Here is a 14,058-nt window from a genome sequence, read left to right as displayed (position 1 = left end):
TAAAATTCTGACAACTGAGCTGCCTTTTTTTTTACCATAAAAACAGCAGTACTGTTTTTCCATTTACAGTAATATACACTACATTTTGAGGTGAAATTATTGCAACTTACCATATTTTTTTTACATTGTAAAAGTAGCAATAGATTTCATGGTAAAACATTTTTGACATTTACTGAGGTTTTTACAGCATTTTTCTTCAAATGAAAAAAACGTTTTTTTACTGTAATAAACTGTGGTGCCGTTTTGGCATTTACAGTAATACACCGAAAAATCTACAGTTGTTGATTTGCGGGGAAAAACAAACAAACTGGCATCTCAGGTGCCACAATTTTACTGTAAAATTGCAGTTTTTTTTATTTACAGTAAAAAAACAAATGTAAATTTTACAGTAAAATTCTGACAACTGAGCTGCCTTTTTTTTTTTACCATAAAAACAGCAGTAGTGTTTTTCCATTTACAGTAATACACTACATTTTGAGGTGAAATTATTGCAACTTACCATATTTTTTTTACATTGTAAAAGTAGCAATAGATTTCATGGTAAAAAATTGTGACATTTACTGAGGGTTTTACAGCATTTTTCTCTAAATGAAAAAAACTTTTTTTACTGTAATAAACTGTGGTCCTGTTTTGGCATTTACAGTAATACACCGAAAAATCTACAGTTGTTGATTTGCTGTAAAAAAAAATAAAAATAAAAAAATAAACTAAACAAACTGGCAGCTCAGGTGCCAAATTTTTACTGTAAAATTGCAAGTTTTTTTTATTTAAAGTAAAAAAAAACAAATGTACATTTTACAGTAAAATTCTGACAACTGAGCTGCCTTTTTTTTTTACCATAAAAACAGCAGTAGTGTTTTTCCATTTACAGTAATATACACTACATTTTGAGGTGAAATTATTGCAACTTACCATATTTATTTTACATTGTAAAAGTAGCAATAGATTTCATGGTAAAAAAATTGTGACATTTACTGAGGTCTTTACAGCATTTTTGTCTAAATGAAAAATAAATTATTTTTACTGTAATAAACTGTCGCGCCGTTTTGGCATTTACAGTAATACACCGAAAAATCTACAGTTGTTGATTTGCGGGGGGGGAAAAAACAAACAAACTGGCAGCTCAGGTGCCAAAATTTTACTGTAAAATTGCACTTTTTTATTTACAGTAAAAAAACAAATGTACATTTTACAGTAAAATTCTGACAATTGAGCTGCCTTTTTTTTACCATAAAAACAGCAGTACTGTTTTTCCATTTACAGTAATATACACTACATTTTGAGGTGAAATTATTGCAACTTACCATATTTTTTTTACATTGTAAAAGTAGCAATAGATCTCATGGTAAAAAAAATGTGACATTTACTGAGGTTTTTACAGCATTTTTCTCTAAATGAAAAAAACATTTTTTTACTGTAATAAACTGTGGTGCCGTTTTTGCATTTACAGTAATACACCGAAAAATCTACAGTTGTTGATTTGCGGGGGGAGAAAAACAAACAAACTGGCAGCTCAGGTGCCAAAATTTTACTGTAAAATTGCAGTTTTTTTTATTTACAGTAAAAAAACAAATGTAAATTTTACAGTAAAATTGTGACAACTGAGCTGCCTTTTTTTTTACCATAAAAACAGCAGTACTGTTTTTCCATTTACAGTAATATACACTACATTTTGAGGTGAAATTATTGCAACTTACCATATTTTTTTTACATTGTAAAAGTAGCAATAGATTTCATGGTAAAAAAAATGTGACATTTACTGAGGTTTTTACAGCATTTTTCTCTAAATGAAAAAAAACTTTTTTTTACTGTAATAAACTGTGGTGCCGTTTTGGCATTTACAGTAATACACAGAAAAATCTACAGTTGTTGATTTGCGGGGAAAAACAAACAAACAAACAAACTGGCAGCTAAGGTGCCAAAATTTTACTGTAAAATTGCAGTTTGTTTTTTTTACAGTAAAAAAACAAATGTACATTTTACAGTAAAATTCTGACAACTGAGCTGCCTTTTTTTTTAACCATAAAAACAGCAGTAGTGTTTTTCCATTTACAGTAATATATACTACATTTTGAGGTGAAATTATTGCAACTTACCATATTTTTTTACATTGTAAAAGTAGCAATATATTTCATGGTAAAAAATTGTGACATTTACTGAGGTTTTTACAGCATTTTTCTCTAAATGAAAAAAACATTTTTTTACTGTAATAAACTGTGGTGTCGTATTTGCATTTACAGTAATACACCGAAAAATCTACAATTGTTGATTTGCGGGAGGGAAAAAACAAACAAACTGGCAGCTCAGGTGCCAAAATTTTACTGTAAAATTGCAGTTTTTTTTATTTACAGTAAAAAAACAAATGTAAATTTTACAGTAAAATTCAGGCAAATGAGCTGCCTTTTTTTACCATAAAAACAGCAGTAGTGTTTTTCCATTTACAGTAATATACACTACATTTTGAGGTGAAATTATTGCAACTTACCATATTTTTTTTACATTGTAAAAGTAGCAATAGATTTCATGGTAAAAAATTGTGACATTTACTGAGGTTTTTACAATATTTTTCTCTAAATGAAAAAAAACTTTTTTTTACTGTAATATACTGTAGTGTCGTTTTTGCATTTACAGTAATACACCGAAAAATCTACAGTTGTTGATTTGCGGTAAAAAACAAAAAACAAACAAACTGGCAGCTCAGGTGCCAAAATTTTACTGTAAAATTGCAGTTTTTTAAATTTAAAGTAAAAAAACAAATGTACATTTTACAGTAAAATTCTGACAACTGAGCTGCCTTTTTTTTTACCATAAAAACAGCAGTACTGTTTTTCCATTTACAGTAATATACACTACATTTTGAGGTGAAATGATTGCAACTTACCATATTTTTTTACAATGTAGAAGTAGCAATAGATTTAATGGTAAGAAATTGTGACATTTACTGAGGTTTTTACAGCATTTTTCTCTAAATGAAAGAAAATAATTTTTACTGTAATAAACTGTGGTGCTGTTTTTGCATTTACAGTAATACACAGAAAAATCTACAGTTGTTGATTTGCGGTAAAAAAACAAAAAAACAAAAAACTGGCAGCTAAGGTGCCAAAATTTTACTGTAAAATTGCAGTTTTTTTTATTTACAGTAAAAAAACAAATGTACATTTTACAGTAAAATTCTGGCAACTGAGCTGCCTTTTTTTTTTACCATAAAAACAGCAGTACTGTTTTTCCATTTACAGTAATACACTACATTTCGAGGTGAAATTATTGCAACTTACCATATTTTTTTGACATTGTAAAAGTAGCAATAGATTTCATGGTAAAAAATTGTGACATTTACTGAGGTTTTTACAGCATTTTTCCCTAAATGAAAACAATTTTTTTTTACTGTAATAAACTGTGGTGCCGTTTTTGCATTTACAGTAATACACCGAGCTGCCTTTTTTTTTACCATAAAAACAGCAGTACTGTTTTTCCATTTACAGTAATATACACTACATTTCGAGGTGAAATTATTGCAACTTACCATATTTTAATAGATTTAATAGATTTCATGGTAAAAAAAATTGTGATATTTACTGAGGTTTTTACAGCATTTTTCTTCAAATGAAAAAAACGTTTTTTACTGTAATAAACTGCGGTGCCGTTTTGGCATTTACAGTACCGGTAATACACCGAAAAATCTACAGTTGTTGATTTGCGGTAAAAAAAACAAAAAAAAAACTGGCAGCTCAGGTGCCAAAATTTTACTGTAAAATTGCAGTTTTTTTCATTTACAGTAAAAAAAAAAACCCCCGACAACTGCCTTTTTTTTTTTTTTTTTACCATAAAAACAGCAGTACTATACACCACATATTGAAGTGAAATTATTGTAACTTACCATATTTTTTTTTACATTGTAGTTTTAAAAAAAATCTACTGATTCACTGTGAGAAGAGGCCCTCTGGGGCCAAACACAACTGCGACGTGGCCCTCGGTGAAAACCACTTTGACACCTCTGGCCTCGTTGCACTCTGCTCCAACTGACACAAGAAAAGTTCATTTGGAGTTCCTAACACATTACTCACGTTTTCCAAATGCCTCAAAACCAATTATGCAAATTCGGCGATGACATCATCAGACTCTCCGCTGCAATCCCCCATCCATGCCATCAATAGACTGTGCAATACACCATACACTCACTGGTAATGATTGACATGTGTCACCATCATCATATAGTACAAGTATATTTATCATATAATATACATATTCTGACGTTTGTTGTTGACATTAAATGTCCAAAAAGGCCCATGTTGTGTATTATTATCTGGTCACATGGTTGGGTGGAGCAGGTGTACCTAATGCTGTGTCTTGTCTTTATGAAATATCATGTAGGAGTACGTGTGTGGTGCAGGAAGTGAAGGTTGAATAGGAGAAGTTACATGACTACTAAGTCCATGTGCAGTCCAGATAAGCCAGGACCAAAATATGATATTGATATTATTATTACTATTATTATTATAATGAGTGTTAAAATGTGACCTCAAACATTGCCTGGACACTTCATGCATTTGATGCTTTGACCCTGGAACAGACTTTATTGACATGAGTATTATTAAGTACACAACATTGTTTACTACTTACTAGTACTGCATGAATATCCACAGTGCAAATATTCCCTGGGCGTATTTGAGTAAACGCCTCACCTCAAATACCCGCCTCATCTGATGCCAATAATACCTTTTACTACAAGATCTAATACTACCTTTAATCATGGTACGTGTCTCTCAATGTTACTTTCTACTACTATACAAAGTACTCAATGTTACTATCTACTACTATACAAAGTACTCAGCGTTACTATCTACTACTATACAAAGTACTCAATGTTACAATCTACTACTATACAAAGTACTCAATGTTACTATCTACTACTATACAAAGTACTCAATGTTACTATCTACTACTATACAAAGTACTCAGCCTTACTTTCTACTACTATACAAAGTACTCAATGTTACTATCTACTGCTATACAAAGTACTCAATGTTACTATCTACTACTATACAAAGTACTCAGCGTTACTTTCTACTACTACACAGAGTACTCCATGTTACTTTCTACTCGAATACAAAGTACTCAACGTTACTTACTACTACTATACAAAGTACTCAACGTTACTTTCTACTACTATACAAAGTACTCAACAAAACTTTCTACTACAATACGATGTACTCAACATTACTTTTTTCTCTAATACAATGTACTCAACAATACTTCCTACTACAATACAAATTACTCAACATTACTTTCTACTACAATACAAAGTATTCAACATTACTTTCTACTACAATACAAAGTACTCAACAAAACTTTCTACTACAATACAATGTACGCAACAAAACTTTCTACTACAGTACAATGTACTCAACATTACTTACTACTACTATACAAAGTACTCAACAAAACTTTCTACTACAATACAATGTACTCAACATTACTTTTTACTACAATACGATGTACTCAACATTACTTTCTACTACAATACGATGTACTCAACATTACTTTTTACTACTATACAAAGTACTCAACATTACTTTCTACTACTATACAAAGTACTCAATATTACTATCTACTACTATACAAAGTACTCAATGTTACTATCTACTACTATACAAAGTACTCAGCGTTACTATCTACTACTATACAAAGTACTCAATGTTACTATCTGCTACTATACAAAGTACTCAATGTTACTATCTACTACTATACAAAGTACTCAGCGTTACTTTCTACTACTACACAGAGTACTCCATGTTACTTTCTACTCGAATACAAAGTACTCAACATTACTTTCTACTACTGTACAAAGTACTCAACGTTACTTACTACTATACAAAGTACTCAACGTTACTTTCTACTACTATACAAAGTACTCAACATTACTTTCTACTACAATACAATGTACTCAACATTACTTTTTTCTCTAATACAATGTACTCAACAATACTTCCTACTACAATACAAATTACTCAACATTACTTTCTACTACAATACAAAGTATTCAACATTACTTTCTACTACTATACAAAGTACTTAACCTTACTTTCTACTACAATACAAAGTACTCAACAAAACTTTCTACTACAATACAATGTACGCAACAAAACTTTCTACTACAATACAATGTACTCAACATCACTTTTTACTACTATACAAAGTACTCAACATTACTTTCTACTACAATATGATGTACTCAACATTACTTTTTTCTCTAATACAATGTACTCAACAATACTTCCTACTACAATACAAATTACTCAACATTACTTTCTACTACAATACAAAGTACTCAACATTACTTTTTACTACAAAACAAAGTACTTAACCTTACTTTCTACTACAATACAAAGTACTCAACATTACTTTCTACTACAAAACAAAGTACTTAACCTTACTTCCTACTACAATACAAAGTACTCAACAAAACTTTCTACTACAATACAATGTACTCAACATTACTTTCTACTACAATACAATGTACTCAACATCACTTTTTACTACTATACAAAGTACTTAACCTTACTACAAAGTACTTAACCTTACTTTCTACTACAATACAAAGTACTCAACAAAACTTTCTACTACAATACAATGTACTCAACAAAACTTTCTACTACAATACAATGTACTCAACATCACTTTTTACTACTATACCAAGTACTCAACATTACTTTCTACTACAATACGATGTACTCAACATTACTTTTTTCTCTAATACAATGTACTCAACAATACTTCCTACTACAATACAAATTACTCAACATTACTTTCTACTACAATACAAATTACTCAACATTACTTTCTACTACAATACAAAGTACTCAACATTACTTTCTACTACAATACAAAGTACTCAACATTACTTTCTACTACAATACAAATTACTCAACGTTACTTTCTACTACAATACAAAGTACTCAACATGACTTTCTACTACTATACAAAGTACTTAACCTTACTTTCTACTACAATACAAAGTACTCACCAAAACTTTCTACTACAATACAATGTACTCAACATTACTTTCTACTACAATACAAAGTACTCAACATTACTTTCTACTACAATACAAAGTACTCAACATTACTTTCTACTACAATACAAGGTACTCAACATTACTTTCTACTACAAAACAAAGTACTTAACCTTACTTCCTACTACAATACAAGGTACTCAACATTACTTTCTACTACAAAACAAAGTACTTAACCTTACTTCCTACTACAATACGATGTGCTCAACATTACTTTTTTCTCTAATACAATGTACTCAACAATACTTCCTACTACAATACAAATTACTCAACATTACTTTCTACTACAATACAAATTACTCAACATTACTTTCTACTACAATACAAAGTACTCAACATTACTTTCTACTACAATACAAAGTACTCAACATTACTTTCTACTACTATACCTTACGATAACCTTACTTCCTGCTACAATACAAAATACTCAACAAAACTTTCAACTACAATACAATGTACTCAACAAAACTTTCTACTACAATACAATGTACTCAACATTACTTTTTACTACAATACAAAGAAGTACTCCTGAGGGTGCTGAGGAAGAACAGACTGGAGAGGCAGCTGATGGTGACCTTCTATCGCTCGGCTGCCGAGAGCCTGCTGACGTACTGCATAACAGTGTGGTACGCCAGCTGCACTGAAGCAGACAAACAGGCGATTCAGAGGGTCATAAAGTCTGCACAAAAAAATCATCGGCTGCCCCCTCCCCTCCCTGAAGGATTTACACAACTCCCGCTGCCTCAACAGAGCAAAAAGCATCACCAAGGACAGCACACACCCTGGCTTCCACCTGCTATCATCGGCCAGGCGCTATAGGTGCATCAGAGCCAGAACAAACAGACTCAGAAACAGCTTCTTTCCCAGAGCTGTCACCATCTTGAACTCTAACTTATAATAATAATTCACCCCTATACAATATCCTACCCTAATACCCTACTGTGCAATAGACACTGATTGTTATTTATTACTCCGGTACTCTTGTCTTGTTCTGTATATTGTACAGTATTTTGTATTTCTATAGTGTTGTGTATATTGTACAGGATTGCTTATTATTTTTATTGGATAGTATTTCAATTGTTAGTTTTTTCTTTATTACCCGTTGTGTAACTTAATTTATTTCTACCCCATATTTGTTCCCACTACCGCACCTTAAATTGGAGTCCTTAATCTCGTTATATGCAAATATAATGACAATAAAGTCCATTCTATTCTATTCTACAAGACTTACAGTACAAACACTTTGTAGGGCGCAGCAAGGGACAACAATTGTCCACTTAATTGCAAAAACTACTCCCTGACTAGGCAACACATTACTGCCACCTAACGTCTATTATGTGATACTTGCAAGTGAGAAATGGAGATATAACACAGTTATTATCATCGTAGGATTACACAATATCGAAAATATACAATATCAATCCTATAAAATTGGCCAACGATAGAGATTTTAATACTATCGCTATATCGTGATAATGCATGATGAAGACACATTCTAGCTGTGTCCGCAAATTTGACGGCAACAAACGAACAAACGCACTGTAGCATTCTTGCTAACTAGCTCGCGGCTAACGTCCCTCCAGGGTTTTAGTTTCTTCTAAATCATTAATCCCGGTCTCCGTGGTGGCCAGTAAACTATGTTTCTTATAAGTATTATTTCCACTGGAAGACCGAGATAAACATGCTACGCTAACCGCTATAAGCTAAAGCTCTTGAATGTAAACAGAGATGGCACGATAGACAATAACGATACCAAGTCAGTGTATGGTCGATACCACAGAGGTTAGAGAAACCATTTTTTTAATGAAAATACCTATTGTCGTTTTTTGTTATTGTTTACAAACTCAGGAAATGAGTCCCTGGACACGGGAAGGCTTTAAGGATAAAACCCAAATGATTTAAATCATTTAAATATTGAATTAATATTATTAAATGTTGTGTTTTTATCTTATTATTATTGTGAACTAAAATGTAATCATTCAATGATTGTGAAGATGTGAAGTATCACTTGGTATCAGATTGATACCCACATTTGCAGTATTACCCACAACTAGGGTTGTGTCAATACCAATATCAAAATGTATTTCGATACTTATCTAAATAAAGGGGACCACAAAAAATGTCATTATTGGTTTTATTTTAACAAAAAAATCCTACGTTACATGGCTAGCTAGTTAGCGGCTAACGTCCATCCACAGTCTGCAGTGTTTTAGCTACTTCTAAATCACTAATCCTCAAATAAAGTACGATTCTTACAAGTATCATTATCACTGGAGGACAAGAAATAGCTAAACATGCTTCACTACACACCGTAGGAGGATACAATAGCTCACCGGCGTCACAATGTAAACAAACGCCATGGGTGGATCCACTGTAATGATACCAAGTACAGACGAGTACATCGATATTTTTTATCATCACAAAATCTTTTCTTTTAAAATTCGTATTATGTTTATAAAGTCAGTAAATACGTCCCTGGACACATGAGGACTTTGAATATAACCAATGTATGATCCTGTAACTACTTGGTATGGGATCGATACCTAAATGTGTGGTATCATCCAAAACTAATGTAAAGTATCAAAGAAGAGAAGAATAAGTGATTATTACATTTTAACAGAAGTGTAGATAGAACATGTTGAAACAGAAAATAAGCAGATATTAACAGTAAATAAACAAGTAGATTAATAATGCATTTTACAGTTTGTCCCTCTTAATGTGTACAAAATAATAGGTGTATAAATGACACAATATGTTACTGCATAGACTAATTAGGAGTCTTTGTTTGTTTACTTACTACTAAAAGACAAGTTGTCTAGTATGTTCACTATTTTATTTAAGGACTAAATGACAATAATAAACATACGTTTCATCTACACTAACATTTGTTGTTACAATAAAGACAATAATGACATTTTTTGTGGTCGCTTTTTTAAGAAAAGTATCGAAATACATTTTGGTACTAGTACTATTACCAAACTATTGATATCGGGACAACCCTAGACACAATCCAAACAACCTTCCCTAGTCATGGTGCAAAAAAAAAAAATGGCAAAATGCAAAATATGTTTTTAAATACACTCATTTAAATCCATGAGGGTGCATGATGAGGAAAAAAATGTAAAACACTCTCCACTCTTGTCCAATGTGTACAAAATAATAGATGTATAAATGACACAATATGTTACTGCATAGACTAATTAGGAGTCTTTGTTTGTTTACTTACTACTAAAAGACAAGTTGTCTCGTATGTTCACTATTTTATTTAAGGACTAAATTACAATAATAAACATATGTTTAATAATGTACCGGAAGACGTTTTGTTAAAATATAGCCACTAATGCCATTTTTTGTGGTCCCCTTTATTTAGAAAAATATCGAAAAGTTTCAAGATACATTGTGGTACCGGTACCAAAATATTGGTGTTGGGAGAACCTTACTCCAAAGTGTTCATACTGTAAGTAGCGTACTTTTTACACATGGCTGTTTAATTGTAGCGTGCGTCTTAGTTGTAGTTTTCATTACCAAATTTATAGGAGTAAAATATGCCATGTAAAATTGCTAATGTTAATCAGTAGCATGTAAATTGGCATCAGGCTAGTATATTATGAAAAGTGGAGCCTTACTTTTGAGTGTTTTCTAAAAATGACAACATTAGAGGTAGTCTGCTACAAATATGCCTTTGAGTTGTTAAAGGTATCAAAATATGGTGGTGTCTGTTTAATTTTACGTGAATTGCTACCCGGTAGTACCGACGGAGTTTGGTCGGTACTTATAAAGGTACCGAATTCGGTACCCGTTACTACTGGGGGATATATCGACTTTTATCGATTAATTGTAGTTTTTGGTTGCAAACAATTTTAAAAAATGACAGTTTTTTTTTTCTACACTTACTCTGTGGTACTTTTTGACCCCAGGAGTTTGTACCCTAAGATTTTTTGTTCAAATAATGCCATTTTTGTGGTGCCCTTTATTTAAAGAAGTATCAAAATACATTTTGGTACCGGTACCGGGATGGCACTTCAAGTGAGTCAAGGCAGGTGGCCAAATACTTTTGGCAATATAGTGTATGTTGATATCAAACTGCAATATTTTGTAAACAATAAATGCTAAAGGCTAGATCACAATTTTGTGCCAAAAATAACATAGTATATATACTTAACTAAGCAATAATCTCAAAATATTTAATCAAAATTAAATTTTAATAATCTAAACAGCTTCCACCCAGCCCCAACAACAAACACTGTAGGCTGTTTGCTGGCAGACATAGATAATGAGCGAGTCTTTGTTTGTTTACTTACTACTAAAGGACAAGTTGTCTCGCATGTTCACTATTTTATTTAAGGACTAAATTACAATAATAAACATATGTTTCACGTACACTAAGATTTTTTTGTTCAAATAAAGCCAATAATGACATTTTTTTGTGGTCTCCTTTATTTAGAACAGTATCGAAAGGTATCGAAATACATCTTTCTTCCCCTCCATTTTTCTGCATTCTTTTGTATCTCTAGTTATCATTACTGTCATGATGTGGACTATGGTGTGTTTGTTTTCCCGAGATGCAAGTAAAGCTGGACTGGTCATGGCGTGAAGGTAAATCATACTTGCCAACCTTGAGACCTCCGATTTCGGGAGGTTGGGGGAGGAGGGGGGGCGTGGTTAAGAGGGGAGGAGTATATTTACAGCTAGAATTCACCAAGTCAAGTATTTCATATATATATATATATATATATATATATAATCCATGGTATGTGAATGCTCCCATTAAAATCTCCTGATGATTGAGGGAACCCCCCTCATGAAACAGGCCTGTAGAGATGAAATAGTCTTGTGATTTTTTTTCCCCACACATACATATATATATATATATATATATATATATATATATATATATATATATATATATATATATATATATATATACTGTATATATAAGAAATACTTGACTTTCAGTCAATTCTAACTATATAAGAGAAATACTTGAATTTCAGTGTTCATTTATTTACACATATACACACACATAACACTCATCTACTCATTGTTGAGTGTCCATCCTTGTTCTATTCTCTGTCACTATTTTTCGAACCATGCTGAACATGATGATGCATTGCTGTGTGGCACGCACAAAAGTGCTTTCATCAAATGCACTAGATGGCAGTATTGTCCTGTTTAAGAGTGTCACAACATTGCTGTTTACGGCAGACGAACTGCTTTACGGTATACAAAAAACGTGACTGCTGTTGTTGTGTGTTGTTACCGCGCCGGGAGGACGTTAATGAAACTGCCTAACAATAAACCCACATAAGAAACCAAGAACTCGCCCTCCATCATTCTACAGTTATAACGTTATTTGGGCAGGTATGCTGTTTATGTTGTGGGCCTGAATTTCGGGAGAAAATTTGTCCCAGGAGGTTTTCGGGAGAGGCGCTGAATTTCGGGAGTCTCCCGGAAAATCCGGGGAGGGTTGGCAAGTATGAGGTAAATACATATTTATTTATAACACTCAAAGGAACAAAAAGCGCGCTCAAGGCGGATGTGCAAACTTGACTAACGAAACAAAAAGACTAAAAAAAAACTGTGAACAATTAAACAAAAACACTAACTGTGGCATTAATAGAAAAAAAACTTACTTTGGACATGGCATGAAGTGCGCAGAGTGTGACAGGGGTATGAATGCGGGATGTCGCCAGAACGACGAACCGAAGACAATGAACTTAAATACTATAGACACGATTAGTGAAAGCAGGTGCGTGACTCAAAAACGTGAAACAGGTGCGTGACGTGACAGGTGAAAACTAATGGTTGCTAACAATAGTGCACAAAAAGTCCAAAAACAAAACCGAACATGACTAAAACAAAACATGATCACACAGACATGACAATTACGTATATGTATTGTTGCATTTGAACAACTCTATTGTTGATAATAGAGGTCAATTATTGCTATTGTTCTTTATCAATAGCGCTATTTCTATTGGTATTTGTGTTGATCCATTTGTAGTGTAATAATGCTCATTGTCATTTCTGTATTATTATTTATTTCGCTAACTGCTTCTTTTCTATCACTTTTACCATCATATTTGTACTTATCCTATTTGCTGATGTTGCTCTATTGTTGTTAGTGTTTTTAACTCTCTGTCTTATCCCCGTCTTGTCCCCACAATTTCCCCCTCTGTCTTCTTTTTTTCCCCTCTTTCTATCCCCTCCTGCTCCGGCCCGGCTGCACCAAATGATAATATAAATACATTTAATAAAGCCAAATACAAATAAGGCAACAAGAGAAGTATTCTACACTGCATCTACAACTATATGACTTCTCTGAGAATCTGGACAGGACAAAAACAATTAAAATGCTGGTACCGGTACCATCAAGACAACCCTAGTACAAGGTAAGGATGCACTTATGCATATTTTACATTTTAAAACGTCTATTAACATTCCCGTTAAAACTGCATTCGCTTGCCCGGCACTTTCTGCAGTTGATCCGTGATATGAGTATTCCAAATTGAGTGTGAATGAGGTGTCATAGTGTAAGGTGTTGCTAAAAACTGCCGTCCTCTCTAAATAGTCCAGACCGGTTGGGTACTTGTAACTTAATAAGAGCGCTGTCTGGCTGGCTGGAACATGCACGCTCTGCAAACACCACCGGGGGAAGTCAATCAGGAAGGAGAGCAAAAACACAACAAAAGGCATTGAAGTCCCTTCGACGTGCTTGGCGGACACGTCGCTTTCTCTTACCGTCGCTCTGCAGGGCACCGGGAGAGTCCTCTCGCTTCCCCCGGCAGGGAGGAGGTGGAACGGGGGGGAGAAGCGGAGCCGGTCGAGCTGAGAGTGACAGCTGTGGCCGAGTGAGCAGGCGCCGCCTCGGTTCCTCCTTCTGTCGCCGCCCGCTGATGCATCTGCACACGAGAGAGAGAGAGAGAGAGAGAGAGAGAGAGAGAGAGAGAGAGAGAGAGAGAGAGAGAGAGAAGGGGGTGGGTGAG

At 33.4% G+C, this 14,058-nt stretch overlaps 1 protein-coding gene across 1 annotated transcript in view; it reads right to left on the bottom strand.

Moving 5' to 3' along the window:
• Window positions 1-13,974, bottom strand: part of dgkaa (diacylglycerol kinase, alpha a) — a 132,903-nt gene extending 118,929 nt beyond the window's left edge. The window contains exon 1 of the mRNA XM_061925405.1: window positions 13,814-13,974. The gene's annotated coding sequence lies outside the window, so the exon portion shown is untranslated. The remainder of the gene's footprint in view (window positions 1-13,813) is intronic.
• Window positions 13,975-14,058: the final 84 nt, after the last annotated feature.

Source organism: Nerophis lumbriciformis, linkage group LG01, assembly GCF_033978685.3.
Source record: "Nerophis lumbriciformis linkage group LG01, RoL_Nlum_v2.1, whole genome shotgun sequence".
Classification (NCBI taxonomy): domain Eukaryota; kingdom Metazoa; phylum Chordata; class Actinopteri; order Syngnathiformes; family Syngnathidae; genus Nerophis; species Nerophis lumbriciformis.
This window is presented reverse-complemented; position numbering and strand designations above follow the sequence as displayed.